Genomic DNA, 15,204 nt, shown 5'->3' on the forward strand with positions numbered 1-15,204 from the left:
AATTAGCATTTGTTCTTAAAAAAGAAAGAGACTCTAACCTGTCATCAGTTGAGTGTTTTTGCTTAGAAGTGACGGATTCTTCCAGGAGAGAGGAGAGCTTCCTTGACACAGTGAGTCAGAGAAATGACAGCACGGAACGGAAAAATTCCTTCCCCTTGAAAACACCTTAGACTACACAATGTCCCTTCCTCAACCCCAGGCCCTCATTTTCAGCACTTTACCTGCGGTGACTCTCCATCGATTATGCACCTGTCTTAAAGGTGAAGGGCTCTAAGCTTTCTGGATTGAAATCCACTTTATTATCAAACTGAACATCTTCAGGGAAAACATGCACTCATATATGTTGCCAATGGGAGAGCAAAACTGTCCAACCTCACACGGAAGGGAATTTGCCTGTAACTGGCAAAAGCACATATGTGCAGCGGACTGACTCTTCGTCTCCCCCCAGTTCATATGCTGGAATCCTTACCCTAAGGTGTTGGCATTTGGAGGTGGGGCCTTTGGGAGCCGATCAGGTCATGACGGCGGAGTCCTCATGAATGAGATTGGTGTCTTTATAAAAGACACCACAGAGAGATCCCTTGCCTTGGTTTTGGATTTCCCGGCTTCCAGAACTGTGAAATGAAATGTTCTATACAATGGTATTCTGTTATAGCAGCCCAGGCTTATGGAGACAATGTGCATTTGCCCTGTGCTCCAGCAATGTCTAAGAATTTACCCTGAAATATGAAACAAGATATGCGCAAAGTCATTCACTGTGGCATTATTTTTTTATAGCAACATGTTGGAAACAACCTCCATATCCAGGAGCCTGGGTAAATACATTATGAGGTAGTCACACAATGGAGTACTATGCAGCTGTAGAAACGAGCTCAGGAAGGCATTTCTGAATGGACATGTGTGATTTCCAGCATTGTGTAAAAGAAGCAAGGTGTGAAAAAGGATATGTAGTATGTGAACTAAAGAAAGGGGGAAGTTACCCAGGTACACATGCACATTTTTTTTTTGTTTAATCTCAAGTAAGAATCCCAGGAAGGAAAACAGAGAAACTAGTAAAATTGGTTACTTCCAGAGGTGGGGCCGAGGGTAAGACTTCTGAGCATACCTTTTCCCATAGTTTTTTTTTTTTTTTTTTTTTTTTTCCCAATGTTTATTTTATTTTTGGGACAGAGAGAGACAGAGCATGAACGGGGGAGGGGCAGAGAGAGAGGGAGACACAGAATCGGAAACAGGCTCCAGGCTCTGAGCCATCAACCCAGAGCCTGACGCGGGGCTCGAACTCACGGACCGCGAGATCGTGACCTGGCTGAAGTCGGACGCTTAACCGACTGCGCCACCCAGGCGCCCCACCTTTTCCCATAGTTTTGACTTGTAAACCATGGAGATGGTTTACCTATTCAATAAATAAGAATTCATTAATAAAGAAAAAACTGAACATGTGCAGAAAAAACAAAGTCTGGCATTGAAAAAAGACTGAAATAAATGAATCCAAGTAATTATCAAATTGATAACAGAAAAAAATTAATTTAAGGAATTTCTGAATATCATATGTTATACCATTACTGAGATCTATTCTGGGACTAAAAAAGCAAAGAAATCTTAAACTTTACTTAGGAGGTGGTGTGGGCTGAGCTGTGTCCCCTGAAAAGAGGTGCTGAAATCTTAGCCCCTGATACCCATGAAGGTGATGGGACTTGGAAATAGGGTCTTTGCAGATATAACGGAGTTCAGAAGATGTCATACTAGATATCCAATAATGGGTATCTTTGTAAGAAGAGAGAAATTTGGACACAGAAATCCACAGACAGGAGATTGCCCTGTGAATATGTTGGCAGAGGTTGAAATGATGCATCTATTAAAAAAAATTTTTTTTAAATGTTTGTTTATTTTTGAAAGAGAGAGAGAGACAGAGAGAGACAGAGAGTCAGCAGGGAAGGGACAGAGAGAGAGGGAGACACAGATTCTGAAGCAGGCTCCAGGCTCTGAGCTGTCAGCACAGAGCCCAACGCAGGGCTCGAACTCTCGAATCGTGAGATCATGACCTGAGCTGAAGTCAGATGCTTAACCTTCTGAGCCACCCAGGAGCCTCCCCCTTTTTAAAAAAAAAAATTTTTTTTGGGGGCGCCTGGGTGGCGCAGTCGGTTAAGCGTCCGACTTCAACCAGGTCACGATCTCGCGGTCCGTGAGTTCGAGCCCTGCGTCAGGCTCTGGGCTGATGGCTCAGAGCCTGGAGCCTGTTTCCGATTCTGTGTCTCCCTCTCTCTCCCTCTCTCTGCCCCTCCCCCGTTCATGCTCTGTCTCTCTCTGTCCCCCAAAAAATAAATCAACGTTGAAAAAAAAAATTAAAAACAAATAAATACTATTTTCACTAGCAGGAGCTAGGACTCTGGAGAAATGGCTGGCTGCAGGTTTAGAATATAGAAAGTATAAGAAAGTGGGGCACCCGGGTGACTGGGTTAAGCGTCTGACTCCTGATCTTGGCTCAGGTCATGATCTCATGGTTTGTGGGTTTGAGCCCCACGTCAGGCTCTGTGCCAGCAGCCCAGAGTCTGCTTCGGATCCTCTGCCCCCTCTGTCTCTCCCCTGCTCGTTGTCACTCTCTCTCTCTCTGAAGTAAATAAATAAAAACTTTTAAAAACACTAAAGAAAGTAGAGAACTAAAAAAAAAAAAAAAACTGAAAACAAACCCACTGTGAATCCATACTGATACTCAAAAAACAAAGCAAATCAAAAAACAAAGGAGGAGTTTTCTTGATAGAAGAATATCAACTAATATAAATAGAAGGAACACCAGAACATTCCCATTTTGCAATTCTCAATGTAATGGTTAACTCAGGAAGGATTATTAATGGATGTTAAAAGCCACTGAGTTAAAGGTTAATAGGAAGAAGATATTTATGTGGTTTCAAACTGTCTCTGCGGATAACTTAGTAGTTATGAAAGGAAAAAATTGTGCCTTTACTTCTGAACAATCTGGCAGCTTCCAGTTAACTAAATGATCAAATTTAGCACCAGGAATAGTAGGCCAGCTGACTTTAGTGCTTCCTGATAAGATGCAATTTGAAGTACACATCACCTGGATGCATTCTTGCTAAAAATGGGTAAACTGAATCTAATTAAGCATGTAGGCCTAACTTCCCATTTAAAGAAAAGACGGGCAGTAAAGGAACAAGTCAAAACACTGCACGAGGAGGCAGTCAGACAAATCCATAGTGGGGGCCATACCACAGTCCACAACCCTGGATTCTCAAAAGGTCAGTCACGGTAAACCAAATGGGGAGATGTTCTAGGTTACAGCAGTCTAAAGAGAGCAAGCTGCCAAATGCAGTCCTTGAAACTTGGTGACATTCTTGAGTCACAAATCCCAGCTTGAAAGGCATTTGGGGGACAATCAGGAGAAATTTGAATATAGATTGGACATTAGATAGACTATGGAGAGATTGTGGATTTTCTTATGTGTGATAATGACATTCTGAATCTGTACAAGAACAGCCTTATTCTTAGAAGTTGTAACTCTAGAGGGGCAGCTGGGCGGCTCAGTCCGTTAAGGCTCTGGCTTCAGCTCAGGTCGTGATCTCACGGCCTGTGAGTTCAAGCCCCACGCCAGGATCTCTGCCGTCAGCACAGAGCCCTTTGCCTTCCTCTCTGTCTGCCCCTCCCCTGCTTGTGTGGCGCTCTCTCTCTCTCTCTCTCTCTCTCTCAAAAATAAACATTAAAAAAAAAAGTCGTACTTTGGATATTCAAATGTGAAGTGTTACGATGCCTGCAATTTACATTCATATGGTCTAGTGGAAACAGAGAGAAAGTACAAATACGCAGGGTGCTAGTTTTTTGAATCTAGGCTGAGGGTGTGTAGGAGGTCATTGTATTATTCTCTCATTTATTCTGTATGTTTCATTTTTTCTTTATAAAAGTTGGGAGAAAGGAAAGAATATTAAGAGAAATAGCACATTTGTTTTAAAGAAACGTATTAATGATCAAGTTTAAATGTAGTCAGGTGTAAGGTATAGAATATTGAGTTCAGGATGGTATAAAGACCAAGGGAGTGAAATGGAATTTGCCAGTCACCTTGCCGGACTTGGGGGCTCTGGGGTGCCAAGACCCATGGTATATTAACCCCGTGTACCTAGAGCAAAGCCTGGATCATAGTAAATGCCCAGTAAACACCCATCTGATGAAATGAAGTGTAAATAACTCAGTGATAAACGTCTTTGTCTGATGTCTGATGATTTTTTTCAGGATAGACTTTTGGTCAAAGATTAAGAGCATTTTTCTGCTTTTCACATATATTATGAAATTACGAAAGGTTTTACTGCTTTATGCCCAACTAGTATCTCTCTCTGCATTCTTTCTAATAGTATTAGAATTAAAAAAATTTTTTTAAACGTTTATTCATTTTTGAGAGAGACAGAGAAAGTGAGAGAGAGACAGCATGAGTGGGGGGGAGGGAAGAGAGAGAGGGAGACACAGAATCCAAAGGAGGCTCTAGGCTTTAAGCTGTCAGCACAGAGCCCAACATGGGGCTCAAACCCCCGAGCAGTGAGATCATGACCTGAGCCAAAGTCAGACGCTTAAACCAACTGAGCCACCCAGGTGACCCAGTATTAGAATTTTAAACAATTCACCAATTTGATACATGAAAAATGATATATTGTTCTATTTTACATTTCTTTCTTTACTAATAAAAATTTTTTTTTGTTTGTTGTTTTTGGTTTTTTGATTGTTTTGCCTAGTTCTTTTGTGAATATTCTTTTCATGTCTTTGGCTTGTTTTTCTTTTTTTAAGTTTATTTATTTATTTACTTATTTAGAGAGAAGGAGAATGATCGGCAGTGAGAGAGAGGGAGAAAGAGAGAGAATCCCAGGCAGGCTCTGCACTGTTGGGACAGAGCCTGACTCAGGGCTCAAACTCATGAACCGTGAGATCATTATCTGAGCTGAAGTCAAGGGTCCAAAGCTTAACCGACTGAGCCACCCAGGCACCCCAATGCTTGGTTTAAATTTAGGATGTGCGTGCTTGCCTAACTGATTAAAAAAAATTTTTTTTAATGTTTTTTATTTATTTTTGAGACAGAGAGAGAGCACAGGCAGGGAAGGGGCAGTGAGAGGGAGACACAGAATCTGAAGCAGGCTCCAGGCTCTGAGCTGCCAGCACAGAACCCAACACAGGGCTCGAGCTCACAGGCCACGAGATCGTGATCTGAGCTGAAGTCGGACGCTTAACCAACTGAGCCACCCAAGTGCCCCTTGCCTAACTGATTTTAAATACAGTGTGCCATGTTGCTTATATGAGCTTTAAAAAAAAAAAAAAAAAAAAACAGAACTGGCTCATTTTGTAGGAAAGATCAAGAATCAGAGGATGTTGAGTGGAGGGTGGTGGGGTGAGCCCTGTAGCCACCCTCCTTGGCCCCCCCAGGAGTCCTGGTTCTTCTCTCCTCCTGGAATGTGGGCAGGGGTGCTGGGCCTGGAGATGAGGGTCTGGAGGGCAGAGAGGAACCTCACCATGTCTTTTGGGCCAGCACCTGCCTTTGGGCAGGCAAGACAGTCGTGTCATGATTTTATAGAAGAAATCTGTAAGGGGTGAGGCTCAGGGGAGACTCTTCAGTCCTGACTAGTTGCTGAGACATCTGGTCACCTGCAGGAGATCCCCTGGCCACTGCCTTTCCCTCTTCCTCTGTCTGAGACAGTTGGATCTGAACCTGTCACCATCAAAACCAGACTCGCCTTGTCTGCCGGGTCAGTCTTTTTCTCACTAACATATGATAGATTTCACCACATGCTTTCGAAAAAAAAATGCAAGGCAGAACAGCTGACAAATTTATGTCAACTGCCAACTGTTTAGTAATTTATTTATTCCACAAGTGACTGTTGAGGATCCACTGCCCACAAAGCCCTTGTAGACAGTCGGGCCTCAGCACCCACTGTGGCACCCAACGTGTGTGCGGCTGGCTGTTGCTGACTTGAATGATCGTTACGTGGAAATCCCAAAACATCGCACAAGAAAATACCGATAAGGTTACACCGACGCTTTCTGAAGAGACTCCTCTTTTGAGGACACGTTATTTCATCTTTGTAGTCTCTGAAGGATTTGTTTTATTGTCTTTCACATAATAAAGGCCTAGTAAATAATTTTTGGAAAACTTCTGGGTAAATTACATCCAAGTAAAACCTTGGTTTGTGAGCATAATTCATTCCGGAAACATGCTTGTAATCCAAAGCACTCGTATATCAAAGCGAATTTTAAGAACTATTGACTCAGTTGTGATCATGTGATGTTTGACATCACGTACTACTTGTGTTGCAAGACATCGCTTGTTTATCAAGTTAAAATTTATCGGAGACGTTTGCTCGTCTTGTGGGACGCTCGCAGAACGAGTTACTCGCAATCCAGGGTTTTACTGTATTTAAAGCTGTGAACTTACAGTTTCTTTGTTTAAAAGCTATCTAAATGAATTATGGGAATGGAAGAATGTCTTTAAGAATCTGATAACCTCGGGGCGCCTGGGTGGCTCAGTCGGTTGAACGGCCGACTTCGGCTCAGGTCACGATCTCGCAGTCCGTGAGTTTGAGCCCCGCGTCAGGCTCTGTGCTGACAGCTTGAAGCCTGTTTCGGATTCTGTGTCTCCCTCTCTCTGACCCTCCCCCGTTCATGCTCTGTCTCTCTCTGTCTCAAAAATAAATAAACGTTAAAAAAAAATTAAAAAAAATTTTTTTAAAAGACTTTGATAACCTTAAGGGGAAATTTCAGTAAGATGTGATTTTTAAAAATTAATTATGTTTATTTTTTAGAGAAAGTGAGAGTGAGCAGGGGAAGGGTGGAGAGAGGAAAAGAGAGGGACTCTTAAGCAGGCTCCCTGCTTAGTGTGGAGCCCAACTCAAGGCTGGATCTCAGAACTCTGAGATCATCACCTAAGCCAAAAGAGTCAGATGCTTAACTGACTGAGCCACCCGGGTGCCCCAGTAAGATGTGATGTTTTTAATGTTCATTTTTCACATGGGGTATCTTAGGTCAGGTTCCCTGGAGGGAAAGACTGGTGCAGATGATTCATTAAGGAAGAGCTCCGGGGAAAGTGCAGGGGAGAGGGGAAGCAAACCAGGGAGAGGACAGTGCCAAGCAAGGAAGTGCTTTCAGGCAGAGCCCTGGTCCCAGCTGCCCCACAGGGGCTCCAGAGCATAACTGCCCCTTGGGGTTTGTCCCCATTGTGACAAGGAAGATGGAATTTTATACTTTGGCAACAGTCATTGCTAAGGGCTGTATGGCATGTGTGTGTGTTGGGGGACAGGGCAACCCTCAGGCATGGGGAACAGGAGAGAGTCAGGTGGACTTAGAAGGACTTGATGCTGAGATTTCTGCCAGCATCTGATGTGTTTACGTCGAATTCACCTTCTCTCCCAGGTTTTAGAATGTTCCCGATAAAGCGGTTATCTACTGCTGGGTAACAAGCGGCCCCAGGACTTTGCAGCTTACAGCAACGTTCATTCTCTCATGTAGCTTCTGAGGGTCAGGAAGCCTGTGGCTCTGGCTCGGGGTCTCCCACGAGGCTGCGGTCCAGCTGCCGGCCAGGTCTGGAGGCTCCCCTTTCAAGCTCATCCATGTGCTGTTGGCCGGAAGCCTCAGTTTCTCGCCACATGGACTTTTCCTTGGGCTGCCTGCTACGTGTCCTCACCACATGGAATCTGGCCTCCCCAGAGTGAGTGAGCCCTGAGAGGGAGAGACAGATGCTCCCTGCCCTTTGTGACCTTGACTTCCATTCACAACCATTATGTCTGCCCGTCAGTTAAAAATGGCCATGACGTCCAGGCCGCACTCAGTGGGAGGGTGTGAATACTGGGTGCTGAGGTCCTTGGGGGCCATCTTGGAGGTGGGTTCCCACACCCTCCTTCAGCTTTTTGCCAGTAAAGTTCTAGGACAACTAGTGTTGCTGCCCCCGTTTTTTGAGTTTGACGCTCGCCAAAGCAGCAACTCCAAAGTGGACCGAGACGCTGGGTCCTTTCTGCCTCTCTGGTGGGCCGGCAGTGCTGGGTTTTCCATAGGTCGTGGGTCATCATCCCAGGCACTTCCTGTGGCCCTTCAGGTGGAGCAGACTTTTTGTATAAAACGAGCCCCTTGTGATTCGCTCTGCTCCCTTGACCCCCCCCCGTCCAGCCGTCTCATTTCTTTTGCTCACACACAGGTTCTTAGCTCTCTGTCCCCCAAGGGTGACAGCCTTCTCTTGGCAGACATGTGACTTTGCAACCTGGGGAAGATCTGACTCCTGGCATAATAATTAAACTTGGCCCAAGCGGAGCTTACGATTATTATTCTACTGCACAGAGTCAAGATCTTAATTTGGAGGTTTTAGAGGTGCATGACTGGCAGTGTCGGGATTTAAGAGGCCGACAGCACCAATTACCCTTGTCAGAGAGAAGAAAGGAAACGGGGAGATCGGACACTCCCTCTCAGGGCGGGCCTACCAACGGGGTGCCCAGGGCCCCATTGCTCATTCGCTTGGTCTTTTCTGTCTCTGTAGCCTGCACCCCACTCCTTCCACTTCCCTAAGTGCAGTGGAAACCCCAGTGTATCATTTCTGGGCAGAACAAATTATTGCGGCCGTGGATTCTCATACTGTACGAAGGCTGGTATTGCTAAAGTCAGTGTAACAGGAAGTTTTGAGCAGCAGCTTTTTTATAGCCTCCCTTAAAGTAAGCCAGAGGCATGATATGGAAAAAAGTGTCCGTGGAGGTTTGGCTGCAGAGCTGAAGGGTGGAAGGAGAGCATAAAATCATCAAGTCCCAGCACCGATGCCTGTGGGTGAGGGCCTGGTGCAGCCCAGGGGTAAAGCCCGGATGATCAAAATGCCAGGTGTCTCTTCATCCCGAGTGAGGCCTTGCCCCGCACCCTCGAAGGGCTCTGTTGAGACAGGACGGGGCTCGAGCCTCAGACAAGGACCTGGGAGGTGCACACGCTGTGCGGTGGTTAAGGCAGATCTTGAACAATAAAGCTGAGTAAAGCTACTGAACCCTGGAAACATGAACGGGAAGTCCAAGGACGCTACCTGGGAATCAGGCTAACGTGAGAATTGCAGAGGAAACTCAAGCTCTTCCCGCCCCAACAAACATTTATTTACCAAGCACCTACTGTGTGGCAAGCGCTGTTTTGCGTGTTTTCCACGCATTTTTTTTTTCATGTGTTTCTCACAACGCTGTGGGTAGGGTTAATCTTCCAAATTTCAGACATGTTTTTGGTCAATGGCATTCACTCTGTTGTCTTGAACGCCTCTTTGTCCATCAGCAGGGGAGTTCTAGGACTTTTGGGAGATGATCTATCAGAGCATCTAGTACCCTTTCAATGGAGATATTGATTACTCTCACAGTGATTACTATGTTCTTCTGATTATAGATTATAAGAAATAGTCTTATTTGCCAAATAACATTTTGGGAGTTTGCGTTTTTTTACTTGGGCATCTTTTTTGCTGGAAAGTCTTAGAAACACAATTAATTGCTTTGATTAACCTATCTTTGTAAAGGGGTTGATGTATCTGCCTCTGGATATTGATTACTTATTTATTAAAATTGTTTTTTAATGTTTTATTTTTGAGAGAGGGAGAGAATGAGAGGGGGAGGGGCAGAAAGAGAGGGAGACAGAATCCGGAGCAGGCTCCGGGCTCTGAACTGTCAGCACAGAGCCCAATGTGAGGCTCAAACTCGTGAACCACGAGATCATGGACGCTTAAGCAAAGTTGGACGCTTCGCTGACTGGGTCACCCAGGTGCCCCCGGATATTGATCATTTAAATTTGAGACAGCTACTCCTACACAACCGCTATGCTCAAAACGGATGAATGAATAAATAAGTCCAGAGGACGGCTGACATATATCCTTTCGTGAAAATTAGGAAGTGGGACAAAATCCTCAGTATCCCTGTCCCCTGCTGGGGATGATCTGCCCAGAGCCATTGTCTTCCCTAGAAGAGCAGCTCTGGGCTTGCTCCAGGACATACGCAGTCAAGGCCACAGTTTCCTCCATGGAGCATGACTAAGGGAATTGAGGCCTGGAAGCCTTTCCAAGCAACAATGCATCAGAGCTACACAACTAAGGCCCAACAGTGGGCCCCTGGACCGTGGGTTTTAGGACACTGGAGTCTTCCGGGAAGCTTCTGTGGGAAGTGGTTGCTAAACATCCCCCTGAGTCACCAAATAAAGAGTTTTCTGATAGAAATCAGCACTCAGAAGAGTGAAGGTGCTCAGTAAATACTCATGAAATGAACATATAAATGAATGGATCTCTACACTCTGCATGTATGAAACATCTACCAAAACGAATGATTTTTGTTCTAGAGCAGCTAACTACAAAAATAATACATTCATCCTATTGATATATGGATAACAGAACAGATCATCTATGAAGGCAACTGTTCATTTGTGGTCAGGGCTGGGGTGCACAGTAGCTCAGGCTGTGCACTGCTCAACTCCAGGCTACCTTTTACATAGCTGAAAATGTGCATGGTGCTCCCTAGAATTGGGTCCTCCCTAGAATAACATCCATGACTTAAAAGTGGGTACTTCATTTGTACTCTCTGACAGGGGAGGCACGACTCTAGGTCATTCATTCATTTGTTTATTCGGCTGTCTTAAGCCTGGGGTATGACAGTGAATAAAGATACCAGCCCAGCCCTGGAACTAGTCATCATCTAATCTAATAGACAAATAAGTCGTGGGGAAATCATAAATTAGGATATATGATGGGGGTATTACATGGTGCTATGAGAGCTCAGGAGAGGAGTTTCTAATGCAGCCTGAAGCAGGGAGTTCGAGGGAGGGGCGGTAGGTTAGGGGAGGCGTTCTGGAAGAGGCCGAGGCCTGAAGTATGAGCAGAATTCTGCAGGCAACATGGCGGGGCTGGGGGAGGGGTAGAGTGCAGCACGTACAAATGAGTGAGACGTAATAACAGGTAACACCCATGTTGCGTAACAATCATTGTTCTCGGCGCTCTGTAGATATTAACTTATTGTTTCCTTCATAGCACGTATAATGAGTTAAGCATTATTATTATCTCCAATTTAAAGATGAGTCAACTAAGGGAAAGAATGACTAAGTAACTTGCCTTGTTAACGATGGACAAAGAGTCGAGCTGGGGAGTCTAGATGGAGAGCCCTGTGGTCTTTTATTTTCCCTCAAGACATTTAAACGATTATCTTTTTTATATTTTGAAAGGATCTAGAAAATTATAAGTACAGCTGATCCTTGAACATGAGTTTGAACCGTGTAGGTCCACTTGTATGTGCATTTTTTTTTACACGGGATAATAATGTAAGTGTATTTTCTTTTATGAGTTTTCTTAGTAACATTTTCTTTTCTCTAGTCCACGTTATTATAAGAATACAGGGTATAGTACACATACAAAATACGTTAATCAACTGTTTATGTTATCACTGGGGATTCAGACCAATAGTAGGCTACTAGTAGTTAATTTTGTGGGGGAGTCAGAAGTTAGACGTGAAGTTTTGACTGCGTGGAGGTCAGTGCCCCTGACCCCTATCCATATCTTTCAAAGGCCAAGTGTATAATACAAATAACTTTTTTTTGAGTACTTTTCCTGAACCGATGGGGAGACCATTCAAATTTTGTCTATTGTCCCAATAATGTCCTTTAGAGCAAAAAGACCCAATCCAGGGTCACTCGTTGCATTCAGGTGTCTGGCCTCTTTGGGTTTTTTCAGTCTGGAAGTCTTTGTTCAATTCGTTTCACCTTGACACTTAACAAAGATTTCAGGCCAATTCTTTTGTAGAACGTTTCTTGATTTGGACTTTCCTGATGTTTTCTGTGATTAGATTCAGGTTTTGCATTTTGGGCAGACTACCTTGTTTAGTTTGGCAGAGTTTTGAATTTTGCAAAAATGAAACCACACTGTCTGTTCTTCTGTGACCTGTCCCGGGTACAGGGGGGCAGTTTTCCACGTGCTTGCACACTTGGCCTGTCCTGTCTGTGTACTTCTGCGTTCACACTCAGCTCTTCTCCTTTATAGTAGGAGGTGACTGAGGTGTGGGGAGAGGGAGGATCTATTTACCCAAAGCCACATGCTGATGTGAGGTGACCCAGGACTCAAATTCTGCTCTGAGCTCCTCTGATCTCTTGCCTGTATGGGGACCCTCTTGGGCCTCCGAAGGTCAGCGAAGTCAGGTCTTGAGGCCTAGGGAGACAGGCTTCCTAGGTCCCCTACCCAGGCTTCCACATCCTCCCCAGAGCCAGCCCGTAAGGTACAAACATTTTCAAATCAAGAATTCAAAAGAATTTGGGAAAAAACACAATCAGTAAGATACAAGACCATGACTAATAAAAAAAAAAAAAAAAAAAAAACCAAACAGGATAATTAACATTATGCATGAAGAGTAGAGAGAACCAAGAAAATAATTTAAGAACCAAAATTAGGTTGCTGAAAAGTTAATGTTATAAACAGTCAAGCAAACAAAATAAAAGGTCATATGAAGGATTATAGTTAAAAAGAAATCAGAAATAAAACAATAAGTTAAAGCCAACAAAACCCCAGAAGCTTAGGGAATGTAAATGGTAAGATACAAGTAAAATAAAAGGAAAAGAAGGGATTTGACATTAAAATTCATAAAATTCAGAAGCCATGAATTTTAATAGTGGTAATCATTATAAAAGTAAAACACTAAAGGAAAACATTTAAAATGTGATTAAAATAGAAAATTAGAAGGAAGATAAAAGGGCAAAGTAAGGAAGTTTAAAAATGAAAAGAATGACAGCTGAGATGGACCAGAATCACCAAAATTAGGCAAAATTAACCCCAGTGGACCATTTAACAAGTGGGAAGGTGTCAGTAGTTTAAAACCCTGAAGATGTAATTATGAGTGGGTAAAATCCATGCTCCAAGCCTAGCCCAAAGGCCATTATTACTGTTATTTTAAAAGTTAAGGGGGTCAGCAAGGCCAAGAAACTGTCCACATGACCCCTTAAGATCTGAGCTGCTGGCTGGTTCCTGAGCCTGTCACTTCTGGGTGGGGCGGGGAAAGAGGGCGGGGCCGGAGTGGGAGGACCACGCCCATCTCGAACCCCGCCCCCACCCAGGGCCACTTGTCCCCCAGCCCACGTCAAGGAGGCCTTGTGGGGAAGTAGGGAATATGCAACTTCAACTTCCCAATGGGGAAAAAGTTTAGAACGGCTGAAAATAAGATATAGCTGTCAGAAGTATATGAAATTAGCTGCATAAACTGTGAAACATAAGTCACAGTTATATTTGTTCTGAGACGGTGTAAAAATAGAAACAATTTCAGAGATCGAAAATTCAGACCTCTTCCGTCACCATGTCCAAGTGGCCTGAGATCCTCTGAATGCTTTCCTGTCTTTTGTTTATGGTCCACAGACTGACTGGGTGGGCAATCCGGGGGGCCTCAGCCAGTGCCCGGGTGGGGGGAAGCCAGAGAGGAAATTAATTATGAAGCTCTATTTGCGTTTTTAGTGTTGAGGGCGTTGGGCCTCCTCTCTTGCTGGGGGAGGTGGGAAAGTGCGTTATTTCCAAAAGGCAGCTGGGCAGGCAAATCCCTGTGCGCTAGAGATGTTGCATTTTTTGCCGAAGCTGCAGGGAGTATTTATCCATCCTGGTGATGTTGTTTGTGTTGTTGTTTGTTTGTTTTAAGTTTATTTATTTTTGAGAGAGAGAGAGAGAGGGAGGGAGAGAGAGAACCAGCGGGGTAGAGGCAGAGACAAAGGAGGACAGAGGATCTGAAGCAGGCTCTGTGCTTTGGGTAGAGATCCAGATGCGGGGCTCAAACTCACGAACCAGGAGATCATGACATGAGCCAAAGTCAGGCACTTCACTGACTGAGCCACCCAGGTGCTCCCATCCTGGTGACATTGTAACCTGGCTTTGCAAGAACCTTAATCTGCCCGTTCTTGGGCCACTGCTGGACCAGTCTGCAGAGGCATGTCTTCAGGTTCCCGGGTACAAACCTCTGCCCCGGGAAACTGCATGCATGCATGCATTCATTCATTCATTCATTCATCAGTCTTCATTAGTCGTTTGCAAATATTGAGTGCCTCTGGTCTGTCAGATGTGTGCTAGGTACTTAGGAGGGAGCAAAACTTGCCATTTTCCTGCCTGCAAGGACTCTACAGTGAATGCCCCCCAGGCCACCATGGCCAGCGGTGAGAGCTGATGATTCTGCCCAACCTTCTGGAAGGGGGCACATGGGCAGGAGTGGGACAGGACTGGAGGATTGCTTTACCTCAGCTCCTGCCTATTTCTTTTCTTTTTTTTTTTTTTTTTAAATCAGCTTTCAAAAAACTAACCCTAATAAAAATTAAACTTTTTATTACGGGCAATTTCAAACATACACTAAAGTAGACAAAAACTCTAAGGAACTCTCTAAGGACTTACCGCCCACCTCCAACAGCAATGGATGATTGACTTATTTTCTTGCATCTCTACTCCTACCCACTCCTTCCTGGGATTATTTTGAAGCAAGCCCCATTGAGAATATTTCCCTGATTGCACTGAACCTTTCCTTCCCAGAGTGTTTGTCCGAAACAGGATTCACATGGGGTCTACACGGAGCAGTTGGTTAATATCCCTTTCTTTTCTCCTTGCACTTTGTTGAGAAATTGGGTCATTTGTCCTGTTTGGATTTTGCTGAATGCATCTGTACTATGTTGTTCCTGTTTCTCTTTCCTGTGTTTCTCATACATCAGTAGAGGCTTGACTACAGTCAGCCTGCATTTCTTCAGCTCCCGTATTGTCTCAAATGACTGACTAATGGCGAAGCTCGAAAGTAGTTTCCTTGAATAAAAGAGGCAGCCCCGGGGGCGCCTGGGTGGCTCAGTCGGTTAAGCGTCCGACTTCAGCTCCGGTCACGATCTCGCGGTCCGCGAGTTCGAGCCCCGCGTCGGGCTCTGGGCTGACGGCTCAGAGCCTGGAGCCTGCTTCCAGTTCTGTGTCTCCCTCTCTCTCTGCCCCTCCCCCATTCATGCTCTGTCTCTCTCTGTCTCAACAATAAATAAACGTTAAAAAAAAAATTAAAAAATAAATAAATAAATAAAAGAGGCAGCCCCAGACCTGAAGTGATTCAGTATTTGTTTCAGTTATTCAGTAAATAGGCATTTACAGTTTGTAAAGACTCTCAGACTCTCCTAGGAACAACCCAAACCAGCACTGATGAACATCTGACAAGCTGCCCCCAGGGTTATGGTGCCTGGAACTTGTACATTTCC

At 44.5% G+C, this 15,204-nt stretch overlaps 2 protein-coding genes and 1 long non-coding RNA gene across 9 annotated transcripts in view; 1 reads left to right on the forward strand and 2 right to left on the reverse strand.

Moving 5' to 3' along the window:
- The window catches only part of NGEF (neuronal guanine nucleotide exchange factor), a 69,200-nt gene that overhangs the window by 41,918 nt on the left and 12,078 nt on the right, over positions 1-15,204 (reverse strand). The window lies entirely within an intron of this gene.
- NEU2 (neuraminidase 2) overlaps positions 1-15,204 on the forward strand; it is a 94,012-nt gene that overhangs the window by 8,177 nt on the left and 70,631 nt on the right. The window lies entirely within an intron of this gene.
- On the reverse strand, positions 1,012-1,940 carry LOC123599648. The gene is made up of 2 exons (XR_006713243.1): positions 1,351-1,940; positions 1,012-1,105 (listed from the first exon to the last, which is right to left on the reverse strand). It is a non-coding gene; the product is annotated as an uncharacterized LOC123599648 (long non-coding RNA).

The sequence above is a fragment of the Leopardus geoffroyi genome, chromosome C1, assembly GCF_018350155.1.
Source record: "Leopardus geoffroyi isolate Oge1 chromosome C1, O.geoffroyi_Oge1_pat1.0, whole genome shotgun sequence".
NCBI classification, from domain to species: Eukaryota; Metazoa; Chordata; class Mammalia; order Carnivora; family Felidae; genus Leopardus; species Leopardus geoffroyi.